Source organism: Macaca mulatta, chromosome X, assembly GCF_049350105.2.
Source record: "Macaca mulatta isolate MMU2019108-1 chromosome X, T2T-MMU8v2.0, whole genome shotgun sequence".
In the NCBI taxonomy this organism is placed as follows: Eukaryota; Metazoa; Chordata; class Mammalia; order Primates; family Cercopithecidae; genus Macaca; species Macaca mulatta.
In genome coordinates this window covers 7,909,950-7,923,029 of record NC_133426.1, presented here as the reverse complement: position 1 = coordinate 7,923,029, position 13,080 = coordinate 7,909,950, and the positions used below count along the sequence as shown (strand labels likewise).

Below are 13,080 nucleotides of genomic sequence, written 5' to 3'. Positions count from 1 at the left end.
AAATTGAAGTTGTCTTTGAGGGAACAGTGATACCCTCAAAACAAAAGTGTAAAAGCACCCTCAACTAGATAGGTCTGATATGCAGTGATCAAAATAGTACTATAATATTGTGTTCCTCTCAACTCTGGAGCTGTGGAAACTGAGTATAGTCAACAGACAAACGAATTCACCCTTCCTTGTATTTGTGAATAAGCTAGATGTCAAGGAGGCAACAGAGAGAAGTGTTTTGAATGATGTTAAAAAAAAAAAAAAAAGACTGGCTGGACACAGTAACTCAGACTTGTAATCCCAGTGCTTTGGGAAGCCAAGGTGGGAGGAACTTGAGCCCAGGAGTTCAAGGCTGCAGTGAGCTATGATCGTACCACTGCACTCCAGCCTGGGCGACAAAGTGTGACACTGAATTAAAGGAAAAGACTGATTTATGAAAGCAAATACATACTTAAAATGTGCATTTGCATGAATAAAACTGAAAAATGAAAACCCAAAGCTTAAAAATATATTTCCAACATGTCAGATGGGAAATAGCCAGTGAAAGGACATTCAATATCCACTTTTCTAGAGCTTTACTGTGTTTTCAGGAGTAATTTTTCTGCCTAGAGTTCAACAGATGTTAAGAATAGTGACATTATAAAGTTCGGCTTGATGGCCAAAAATTGGTAATTCAGGATAATGTTGTCTAAAGAGCAACATAAATTATTTCCTTATTATTTGGTTGGCGGGTATCATTTTCAGCAAGATAGGTTTTAAAATCCACAATGGGACCTTTATATAAAAATGATGCCAATACATATTAGTTAAATTACCTTGTATGCATATTTTATACTGATGGGATATAAGCTATTTGCTTGATGATGAAAATAAAGCACCTGAATATGTAAAGTTGAGTAGATTTCACCTGCTGGGAAATATATTCTTAGGGTTAAAAATGCGGCATCACGTGGAGCTGGAAAGTCTTCTCGTATCCCAAAGGGTAATAAAATTGAGTAGGAGAGAGTTTCAATTATTCCCCTAATAAGCAAATAAAGCAGCCACTTAAAAGTTAGTATGTTTGCAATACTGAGACTTAGTTCTGTGTTAAATTCTGCCTTCCAGTCTCCGAAAATGTACGTAACCTTTTACTATCTTAAATGAGATTTTCTTTAATGTAAGTTTTATGATGAGCAAGTTGGGTGAATGTAATTTTCCATAGTATAAGTGAAAAACACAAATTTCATTAACAACGAATAACATCAACAAAATGTCCTTCCAAATGAGGAAACAAAAAACAACAGATGCTTGCCAAAGAGCTAACAGAAACAAAGGCAAACGGAGAAAACTTTGGATACAAAATTAAAGAGGCGCAAGTGTTCACGGTCCTTCCTTGAAGTGGTGGGGGTATGCATAGTTCTGAGGAAACCTTGTCTGGCAAAACCCATAATTTGGAGTATTACAGTTGTGTCTACATGACCACGTAAACTTTCCCAGTGGCTACCTTATAAATGGTGCCAAAGTTTAATCTGACTTCAAAGGTACAGAACAACTATGTCATGTGTTTGAAGTCAAGAAGACAATGAATATATTCATTTCTATAAAGTAGTCATTTGACTTAAGCTGTTACTTTTTCTTCTTGCTGCCATCCAGTGATTTCAAAATTTTCAACTGCCTAGCAAGAATGTGATCCCAATTCCAATGCTGTAGATTAGGATTGTATATTATGTTTATGCAACGTTATGGCCAATGAAAGATTTCCTTGAAAGGTTGTTTCAAACTGGGGATTTAGGAGATTAAGGAGATATAGGACATATATAGGGAACATTTATAGGCAGAAGCCTAACTTTTTTTTTTTTTGAGACAGAATCTCAGTCTGTCACCGAGGGTGGAGTACAGCGGCATGATCTCGGCTCATTGAAACCTCTGCCTTTCAGGTTCAAGTGATTCTCGTGCCTCAGCCTCCTGAGTAGCTGGGATTACAGGCGCCCGCCAGCACGCCCAGCTAATTTTTGTATTTTTAGTAGAGATAGGGTTTCACCATGTTGGTCAGGCTGGTCTCGAACTCCTGATCTCGTGATCCGCCTGTCTCGGCCTCCCAAAATGCTGAGATTACAGGCTTGAGCCACTGTGTCTGGCCAGTTACATCTTTTACATATTCCCCAGTTTCATAAATGTAAAATACAAAAAAGAGCATCCATTCTGAGAGAGAGTATTTTCTAATATTTGTAAAACAGAAGCAAAAGATATAGGTGGATTGAGATTTTTTTGTTTGTTTTCTGTTTTGTTTTGTTTTTTGAGACAGGGTCTCACTCTGTTGCCTGGGCTGGAATGCAGTGGTACGACCATCGCTCACTGCAGCCTTGACCCGTGCTCAAGTGATCCTCCTGCCTCAGCCTCCTGAGTAGCTGAGATGACAGACGTGTGCCACCACACCTGGCTAATTTTTAAACTTTTTATAGAGATGGGGTCGCACCATATTGCCTAGGCTGGTCTCAACCTCCTGAGCTCAAGCTATCCTCCCACCTCGGCCTCCCAATGTGTGAATTTTTAAAATATTGAAACTTCACAAAGTCCACACAAAAATAAAGATGCCAAACTGATATATTATTTATTTATTAAAAAAAAACCTATGGCTTCTCTTTGTATTGCTTTGTGTATATGTGCTCACCAGTTTAAAAAATGTAAAAGAACTTGAAACTTTGAGGTGGTTGATCTGGAAACACATGTTCCTCTTGTCTGGAAACAAGCCACTCTCTAATAGAGAAACATTGAAGCAGACACATACTGTCATTATTTTTGGTGACACAGACCTCTCTGTGGTGCACTGAGAGAGGGAACTACACAACGGTGTGACTAACAGGAGGCCAAGTTCACTGGGGACATATTGAAGACAAGCTACCCCAGTTTGTAAACATATCTTAACAGATCACCTACATGTAAAACCTCTTATTTATTCTCACACATATCCAAATTTTTATTTTTTTCTTCTAATATAAAGATACAACATTTCTGGATAAAATAAGCCATGGTTTTAAGGCTTGTGGAAACAAGAAACGTTTTAAGCTCAACTGAAAGTTCAAAGTGTCTTTGAAATACGTTTGGTTCAGCCAACTCTGAGGTACATTGTGCCAAGGTCAAAATACCTTTTACTTTAAAATCTAGAGAACGTTTAGGAAATTTAAGTCATATGGCATTGTTCATTCTTTTATTCAACTCATTCAATATTTTCTTTTATAAGCCACTTAACGTCCAAAAGTTGTTCTTGCCTCATTTCTTAGGGACAGGAAGCCATGTTTACCAGGAGTGTATTAAGTTACAGGTCTGCAGTTTGGAGTATGGTTTACACTTTCTACCTGCTTGGAAAACATGTTGGTTCAACATTTTAAAAAGTTAATTCTGCTTACTTTGAAGACTCTTCCTAAATATCGAGATGTCTGTTCATTAATTACAACATAAGTAAAACACAATCAAAATAAAATCATAAAAAGAATACACAAATCAATCTAGAAACATAAATTCCTATAAAAATAAAATGTAAGGAATAAAAAAATGAATCAATATTTTTCAGGACCTCAATGTTGGGCAATGTTTCCATGATCTATTTTCATCTTTGAAATGAGGAATTTTTACTTAAAATTGAAAGTCCACAATACCACTGAACCCTTTTTGGTTCTCCATAATTTTGACCCACTTTTAAATTATCTGCTTCTTAACCTAAGTATGAGAAGCATAGGAATTATATTGGGAAGAGGTCCCTATTGTCAGAGTGCACAAAGAAGGAAACTGAGACCTGAGAGGAACACGTCCTAGTTCACGGGATTGGAGCTCCAGAAAGCTGGGGAAATAACTCAGGGCATCGGAATCAAAGTCCCACCAGCAACGCTGTCCTTAGGAGAGACAGCCTTGAAGCTAGACCTGCATTTAAACCACTAATCTGTTGTGGCCTCTGTAACATAAATTAATGCCTTAGAATATTGTTTTCCATATTGATGAATATAATAATAGTAATAGCTCACACTTCCCTTGCACTTATTCAGCGTCATGAATTGTTCCATTAACTTTTATTTTATTGGTGTGTAATTTTCACATCAATCTCACATGTAGGGTACTGTTGTCACTCCCATCTTACAAATGAGAAACGAATGCACGGAAAGATTAAGAAACTTGCCTGAGGTCACACAGCAAACGAGATGCGAGTCTTATCCCACAAGCAGTGCTCTGACCTGCTGCACTGTTTCCTCTCCTTTAAATCTAGAGCAGAGTTGCTGGAGAGCTAAAATAGGGAAGGAAGTTTGAGTGTTAAATACAGTAAACTATGTGGACAGTGGACAGTTTCTTCCTTTCTTAAAGGCTAAACAGTCAAATGTGAAATTTTTGATATATAACAATGTCTATGTGTATGTCTATATGCCTATACCTAGACCTAAACCTGTGCATGTATCCAAATTTTGTACCTACATCTCTTCTAGTTAAACAGCATCACACGTGCCAGAATGCCATACAAATGTAAAAGAGAAAGTGTAATAGCCTGTTACTTTTTAAAAATATATATTTTATTTTAAGTTCTGGGATACATGTGTAGGACCTGCAGGTTTGTTTCATAGGTAAACATGTGCCATGGTGGTTTGCTGCACCTATCATCCCATCACCTAGGTATTAAGCCCCACACGCGTTTGCTATTTTTTCCTGATGCTCTCCCTCCACCTTCTCCCGGTCCAGCCCTGGTGTACGTTGTTCCCTCTCTGTGTCCATGTGTTCTCATTGTTCAGTTCTCACTTCTGAGTGAGAACATGCAGTGTTTGGCTTTCTGTTCGTGGGTTAGTTTGCTGAGGATAACAGCTTCTAACTCCATCCATGTCTCTGCAAAGGACATGATCTCATTCCTTTTTATGGCTGCATAGTATTCCCTGGTATATATGTACCACATTTTCTTTATCCAGTCTATCATTGATGGATATTTGGGTTGACTGCATGTCTCTGCTATTGTGAATAGTGCTGCAGTGAACATACACATGCATGTATTTTATAACACAATAATTTATATTCCTTTGGGTATATACTTGCTAATGGGATTGCTGGGTCAAACGCTATTACTGGTTCTAGGTCTTTGAGGAATCGCCACGCCACCTTCCACAACGGTTGAAATAATTTACAGTCCTGCCAATAGTGTAAAAGTGTTCCCATTTCTCCACAACCTCATTAGCATCTGTTGTTTCTTGACTTTTTAATAATCACCATTCTGACTGGCATGAGATGGTATCTCATTGTGGTTTTGATTTGCGTTTCTCTAATGATTAGTGATATTGAGCTTTTTTTCATGTTTGTCGGCCGCATAAATTTTTGCAATCTATCCACCTGACAGAGGTCAAATATCCAGAATCTACAAGGAACTTAAACAAATTTACAAGAAAGCAACAAACAACCCCATTGAAAAGTGGGCAAAGAGCATGAACAGACACTTCTCTGTTACTTTAGATAACAGAAATTCAGAATGTTTTGTGAAAGTTGCCTTTTCTTAAAGAGGGAGTCAAACTTCCAAAACAAATGAACAAACAAATAAACAAGCATTTTCAATTAAAGAAAGTCAAAGATTAGACATCCCAATGCAATTTGAGCAGTGCAAGTAAAAACACGTTTTTGTCTCTTGTAGATAAGTGCTGTGGAGATTATACAGTGTTTTACAAATTTTGAATGACACTTTTACATAATAACTAACTATTCTGATGTAACATTTCAAACTAATAATGCTAGAGGTTACATGTGAGTCTCATCAAGTGAAAAACAACGTACTGTCTCTCCAGCCTAAATTATCTACACATTTGTGGTTTACCCATTTGGTAGTTAAATTTTTTTTTCTGAGTAATATAAGAAATAATGGCATATATTTCATAAGGAAGAATATCATATGTTAAAGCTCGAAAATATTATCCTTTAATTTTTTCCTTGTGTTTTTCATAACTTTATGATAGTTTTATTATCATTTTTTCCCCTGAGGATTACTTTCTGCAAAGTAAGGACAATTCTGGGCTTTCTATGAAGTCCTCTTGATGACCCTTGATCTGCATTGCGCCAGGAATAACAGAAATGGCATTTAATTAAGTATTACTACTTTAGGGCAAAGCTCTGTTTTAGAGATAAACAAAGAAATTAACATTAGCGTCCCTGTTAAGTTCTTGATGGTGTTTCTCAATGTCTAGCATTCAGTGTCAGACCAAAAAAAAAAAAAAAGTTGAGGTAAGAGCGTATGTTTTTTAAAATGTCAGTCTGTGTTGAAAACAGCAGCAATGAAAAATGGCAGCCTTGAGCTGAAACCTTGCTTTTCCTGAAGAGATGGGGAAACAGTTGACGCTTGAGGTCAGGGTCTGCAGAACACAATGGAAAACGTTGCAACTCTCTGCATCCTGTTTAAATGGAGGTCTATGTGTGTCCATCCCACCTTTGATGAATTGTTGTGAATGAGGTTTTGTTAAATTGGACCCTGAGGTGATTTAATTGTTCCCTCCCCTTGAAAGCATTGAATGCTGAAAGAATGCTTCCTCCAGAGGAGTGAACCCAACATCTGTTGAGATCAACCAGCAGAAGGAAAAGAGCTTGAATATAATTGAGAGCTAATAAGTAAATTAAATAAATAGCCCTGACCATCTCAGTATGAAACCTGATTTTTTGGTGATTGTTGCCAGTAAAATCTAGAGACTTGGACCACTCTAACAGTCATAAACATAATAATAATAAATAATTTTTAAAAATCTGCTCCTTTCACCCATGAGTATATACTATTACTTTATATATTGAGTCTGGATTCAACTTCCAGACCATGACATCAGCATCAATATATCATCCTCATTTGCCAACAAAATACCGATATGTGTTGCAGAAGAGAAAATATGTTCATGATGAAAGTCGACTTCATGGTGCAGATTTGCAATTGTTATTATGATTGTAAGAATTATGTAAGCTGTCAGGAAAGCAGTATTCATTGACTGCCCACAAGGTTGCTGCATACAAAACTTCAATAGTTATCTATATGCTTATGTTGGAGGCAAAACAATAGTCAAATTCATGACTTTCCTTTATTTCTTTATTTCTTTTAACTTCATATCACAAGTCTTTTTCTTTCTATCAGGTGCCAAATGTCTATCTTTTAAATATTTAATGTCAGAAAGTGGTAAATAGAAATGACCATGTCTGTTCAGGTAGTGTAAAATCAGAGAGTGGCAACCTGATTCCCTCAATCACAGCAGTGTCCTGTTTCTTAAATGCCCCTAGAAATTCACATCCTATACCACTGTTCTTCTAGGAGAAAGCCTCAAATCCTAAATCCATGCCCTCCATAATCAGGCTTTACCCAAATTAAAATATGTCTAGGGTAGGTTGGATATTCCTGTGATTGGCCAAGTCTTGGAGTTTAGGGAATGGCAGGGCCAGCATCCTTCAGACTGGTGAATGGCTGAGATGAATGTGTGTTGGGGAGAGGAATTGAGGGCAGTTGGAGTGACCCTGATGCTGCACAGAGGGGAATCCTGAACACTCTCATTCCTATAATGCCTTAGCATTTGCAAAGCTCTCACACAGACATCATGTGTCAGGATTCTCCTCAGATCCCTTCAGGGTCAGTAGGGCAGCAACCATTTCCCCGAGCCCAGATGCAAATCACCCATCCTCACAACCTGTAACTTCTTTCCTCCTTATGTTTTCATTGTTTTCCACTGTCCATTCCTCTGCTATGGCTACTAGATGGTAAGATGCTTGTTATCAGAAAAGTTGTCTGCATTGAGAAAAGTTCTCCTCCCTCTACCTGCTACATTCCAGGTGCATCAAACCTATTTGTTTGAAGAAGGAATGTGCCTGGCAGGGAGTCATTTGTGTAAGCTGGCAAAGCCAAGCCTCCAACTTCAAATCGTATCTTCTTTTTAGAAGTGGGTGATTGTAATCTAGAATCTGTCTGTTTGACTTCAGAACCAGGAGAAAGTGAACAGAAATACCAGGAAGGAAATTAGAGAGGGAACAAGAAAGAACGTTCAATTAATGGAGCTGATGCTATGGGTTTCGTGTCTGTCTGCCAGTTTCCAGTTGAGTTAAGCCAAAACTAAACCCATAGCCACCCTGTTACTTACTTTCCCTGTTTACATATCTCCTCCATTCACCAGAGGCCGTTTTAAAACTGTTCTACTCTCTTTGAACTTTCTATTATTATGTTTAAACTTTCTCAGTCTGAGTTGAGAGAGAGAATAAGTAAATGTTTATTGAGTTCGTACGAAATGTTAAGAGCCAGTCTAAGCACTTTTAATAAATTTACTTATTCAATCATCACAGTAATTGTATGAATTGATTACTCTGGTGGTTTTCTGTTTGTTTGCTTTTGTTTGTTGATTTGTTTGTTTTTGAGACAGGAACATTTGGTAGGAAGAAACATTCAAACTATTCCTGGGAGTAAAAACACCCCTGACTGAGTTCCACTGTTTACACACTCTTTAGCCCTTTAATTACTATCTACACTACAATCCATAACTAAACATTTTCATGTTTATATCATCAACCTAAGCCTGGGTCTCACTCTGTCACCCAAGCTGGAGGGCAGTGGTGTGATCATGGCTCGCTGCAGCCTTAACCTCCCAGGCTCCGGTGATCCTCCCACTTCAGCCTCCCAAGTAGCTGGGATTACAGGCACACACCACCATGCCTGGCTAATTTTTTAATGATGATAATGATTATTATTTGTAGCGGTAGCATTTTGCTACATTGCACATGCAGATCTCAAACTCCTGGGCTCAAGCAATCCTCCCATCTCCGCTTCCCATGCTGGGATCATAGGAGTAAGCCACTGTGCCAGACCCTTCCTGTTTTTTCATTTCATAGCTAAAGGAAGGGAGGTTGACAGAGGTTAAGTCCCCTGCCCCAGGGTAGGCATCTTGAAAAGGGTGAAGCCAGAACTTGAAACCCTGGGTGTTTCCTTAACTGCTTCTACTCGAAGTAATTAAAGCTGTCAGTGCATTCTCTTTGTAACTTCTCTCCTTCTCCAACAGAAAAGACACACCACTTCTTTTGGAAGACAGCTCTCCCACCAGGGCTCATGACTCTCACCTGTTTAACCCACTTTAGGACTTTAGGGACCAGGTTGCATTTCCTGTATCTTCAACCTCTCCCCTCTTCTGGTCTCTTTCCATGAACATCCAAACGTCAGGTATTTTCTGCAAAGTCTTCCCTTAACTCTGTCTTTCCTTGGATCAACCAGTTAATGCCTCACCTTCTTTTCAGGGTCACATTTATGTTTATTTTCTCTCTCTCTTTTTTTTTTTTTTTTTTTTTTTTGAGATGAGGTCACACCATGTTGCCCAGGCTGGCCTCCAACTCCTGGGCTCAGGCAATCTTCCCCACTCTGCCTCCCAAAGTGCTGGGATTACAAGCGTGAGCCACCACACCCAGCTCAGGGTCACATTTCTTAAAAGATGTGTCTTCATTTTCCATCTCTCCTTTGTCATATCCTGTTCAGTGGTAAACCCACTGCAGCACGACACTGTCACCATGACATTGATACAGTTGTTTCTGCTAAAGTCCCCTTGACCTTCCACTTGTGTGACCCAGCAAACACATTCTTGGTTTTTTTGTACTTGATATCTCTGTGACATTTGCCCCTGTTGTTTATGTCTATTTCCTTAGCTTCTCTGACACCTCAATGTCCTGATTTTCTATGTCTCTGGTTGTCTCTCCACAGACAGTTTTGTGGGCTCCTTTCCTAATACTTTTCCTTTCAATGCTGGCACATAACAAGATGCTGTTCTTGAACCTCAGTCCTCTCCTCTGATTGCTCTGCATCATGGTTTCTCAACCTTAATATTATTAACCTTTTCAAACTGTGTAATTCTTTAATTCTTTGTTGTGGAGTTGTAAGATGTTTAGTAGCATCCCCGACCTGCACTCACTGCATGCTGGCAACATCCTTCCCTCTGACTGTAAGACTAACAATGTCCCCTGGCATTGCCAAGTGTGTCAGGATTTTTTGCATTGCTATAAAGAAATACCTGAGACTGGGTACTTGTAAAGAAAAGAGGTTTAATTGGCTCGGGGTTCTGCAGACTGTACAGGAAGCATGGTGCTGGCATCTGCTTCTGGTGAGGCTTCAGGAAGCTTCTAATCATGGTGGAAGGTGACAAGGAGCCAGCATGTCACATGGTGAGACTGGGAGCAAGAGAGAGTGAAGAGAGGTGTCGTACTCTTTTAAACAGCCAGATCTCAAGATAACTGACTCACTATTGCCAACACCAAGCCATTCATGAGGGATCCACCCGCTGGTACCAAATCACCTCACACCAGGCCCCACCTCTGACATTGCAGATCATACTTTGACATGAGATTTGGCAGGAACAAACATCCCAATGATATCACCAAGTGTCCTCTAGGAGTAAAAACACCCCTGATTGAGCTCCGCTGTTTACACACTCTCTATCCTTTTAATTAGTATCAACACTACAATCCACAACTAAGCATTTTGATGTTTATATCATCAGCCTAGGCCTTTCTCCTCCATACAAGATTATTCAATCCTGTTTGATAGTTCCATGGAGCTGTCCTAAAAGCACAGGAAAAATAAATTTACCATTCCCCACACTGAAACTTGTCTTCTACTCCTAACTTGTCTGTTTGTACTCTGAGATTTCTGACCTCAATAAATAGCACCATCTTCCATGACGTTTCTCAAGGTAGGACATGGGTGCCTCCCTTACCCCACATCTACTCCAGCATCAAGTCTCTTAGATTCAATTTCCTTAACACGGAGCTTCTTCTCTCTTTCTCCACACCTCTACCATTTTTCTCTAGCATCCTTTGTGCATTCTATAAGTGCGACAGCTTCCTAAAGTATATCTTGCCTTGCAAACATTTGCTTTAAACATTCATTAGTCCAAATGCAACCAGAGTGATTACATTAAACTTCAAGCTGTCCAATGCTGAGCAAATACCTTCAGATCTTAACGTCTTTCAGTGTCCTTAGGATAAAGTGCACAATCTAAAGCATGGCTTGCAAAGCACTCTATGACATGGCCCCTGCTTGATTCTCATCTTTAATGGTTTACCTCATCTAGGTTCCGTTCGTAAAATCTCATCATCTACGGGATGGATCTATTTACAGTTACCAGAAAAGCACCATCTCTCTCCCCTACCCCCAAGGCTCTGTACTGGTTGCTCTTTCTGCCTAAATGCCTTCCTCTCTCTATCCCTCCACTCCTTTCTTTTGCCAACTTTCTCCATCTTCAAACCTCAGCTTACATAGGAAGCTGTCACCAACCCACATAAACCTAGTGAATGGCTTCTCCTTTTATGCCATCTGTGTAATGTTCGTCATATTCCACCCACTCTGCAGCCACTGCCTGCTGACCGATGGAATTCTCTGGCTAGGTTGTGAGTCCAGAAGATCATGATACTCACTTGAATGCTGTTCTATTTTTAAATCCCATGATAGAGGTACTCCAGGAGGTAGTTAATAAATAAATTTAATAAACATATGAATAAAAAAGTACATAAATGATCCATCTTGGCAATAATGTATGTTTGCATCCAGGAGCAATAATTTTATTGCATTCTTATCCACTGTGTTGTAATTTAAAACTTTGGAACAGAATTTTACTGCTCCATTGCTCTTCCTCTCCCTTTCTCCTTTATGAGGGACACAGAAGTAAAGAGAATTAGGGGCAGCAAGGAATTAGCATTTACTGAGTGTCCAATCTGTCAATCTCTTTAGGCATCATTTCACTGAGTGTTCACAACAACCCTCAGAGTTAAGCATCAGTGTAGAGACCAGGTTACTGAGGCTCACAGAGTGTAATGACACATCCTTCAAGATATTGGCTGGAATGCAGTCTCTTCTGGAGCTTGAAGTCCTTTTCTAGGCTCACTTGGGCTGTTGGCAGTACCCAGGTCCTTGTGATTATGGGACTGGGGTCTCCCTTTGCTTGCTGGCTGTTGGTCAGGGATTGCTCTCAGCTCCTGGAGTCTGTCCTTAGGGCCTAGCCACAGGGTCCTCTCTCAACATGATGATTGACTTACTCAAAGCCAGTAGGAGGACCTTTCATCTGTCAGCTACAATACAGGTATACAAAATATACTGGAATCATGTCCATCATGTCCACCCCATTGCCTTTGTCATACAAAGTAACCTAACGGAGGAAGTGTCATTCCATCATAGTCATAGGTCCCAACCAATTCAGGAGAAGGGACTCTTACAGGGCATGTGTGGCAGCAGTGGGAATTCTGACTACTACAACAGTAACCTGGAAAGACACAGAATTTCCTGTCCAAGGAGCTAGGTTCCAATCCCAATTCCGTAGGTGAATTATTCAATCAACCGTGAGTCCCAGCAATTTGTAGAAATTTGTGGTAACTCATTATACAGCAATAGATTTCCAATAAACCAAGTTGCATGCTTGTACAAAAGTACTAGAGAGTAGTGTCTGCAGAAGGCAGAAAGAAATTCCTTATTTTGCCCTAGATCCTCAACATTCATGACACATTAGAAAGGACTGTCAATCATTCTTATTAAAAAAAAAAAAGAAAAAAACCTCAAATCTGGTCTGCTAGGAAAGCCCATTTTTCCAGCAACAATGTCCTTCTGTATAAAAATTATATAGTAATCCCACTGCATTTCTACACACATAAGTATTTTTCCATCTTTTGGAGTAATTTTACAAGTGGCCAATGACTGAGAACAAAAGAATTGAGTGAAAACACAACTGTATAACACAGTGTCTGGCCAGGCATGCCCGTGCAGAAGGCAGTTCTGCTCAGGTGGGCTTCCTGGCACAGATTTCTGGGGCTAAACTGGCGTGACATCAGACACTAGTTACAGGGGAGCATTCTGGCGGGGCATTTCATGCTGCGGTTCAGCTGAAAAGCAGGTAGGGCTGAGTTCACACAGGTCTCTTTCCTGGGAAGTCTGAAGCGTTGAGTCCCAGCTGGAAGGAGGCCTTGCCAACAAAAATTTCAAAGTTTCACAAGGTCAAAAACCAGCCTGCCCGTGGTCCAGGCTTTCACAGCCTCTACCCACAGATGCCAGTGGGAACTCCCTACCAAAACCAAAAAGGTCTCCCTACATTGCCAAACATGCACTGGGAGAAAAAA

At 39.7% G+C, this 13,080-nt stretch overlaps 1 long non-coding RNA gene across 1 annotated transcript in view; it reads right to left on the bottom strand.

Annotated features, from left to right (window-relative positions):
* Positions 1-4,138: 4,138 nt before the first annotated feature.
* LOC114674912 (uncharacterized) overlaps positions 4,139-13,080 on the bottom strand; it is a 463,867-nt gene continuing 454,925 nt past the window's right edge. Inside the window, exon 5 of the long non-coding RNA XR_003726006.2 lies at positions 4,139-4,243. This is a non-coding gene — a long non-coding RNA (uncharacterized LOC114674912). The remainder of the gene's footprint in view (positions 4,244-13,080) is intronic.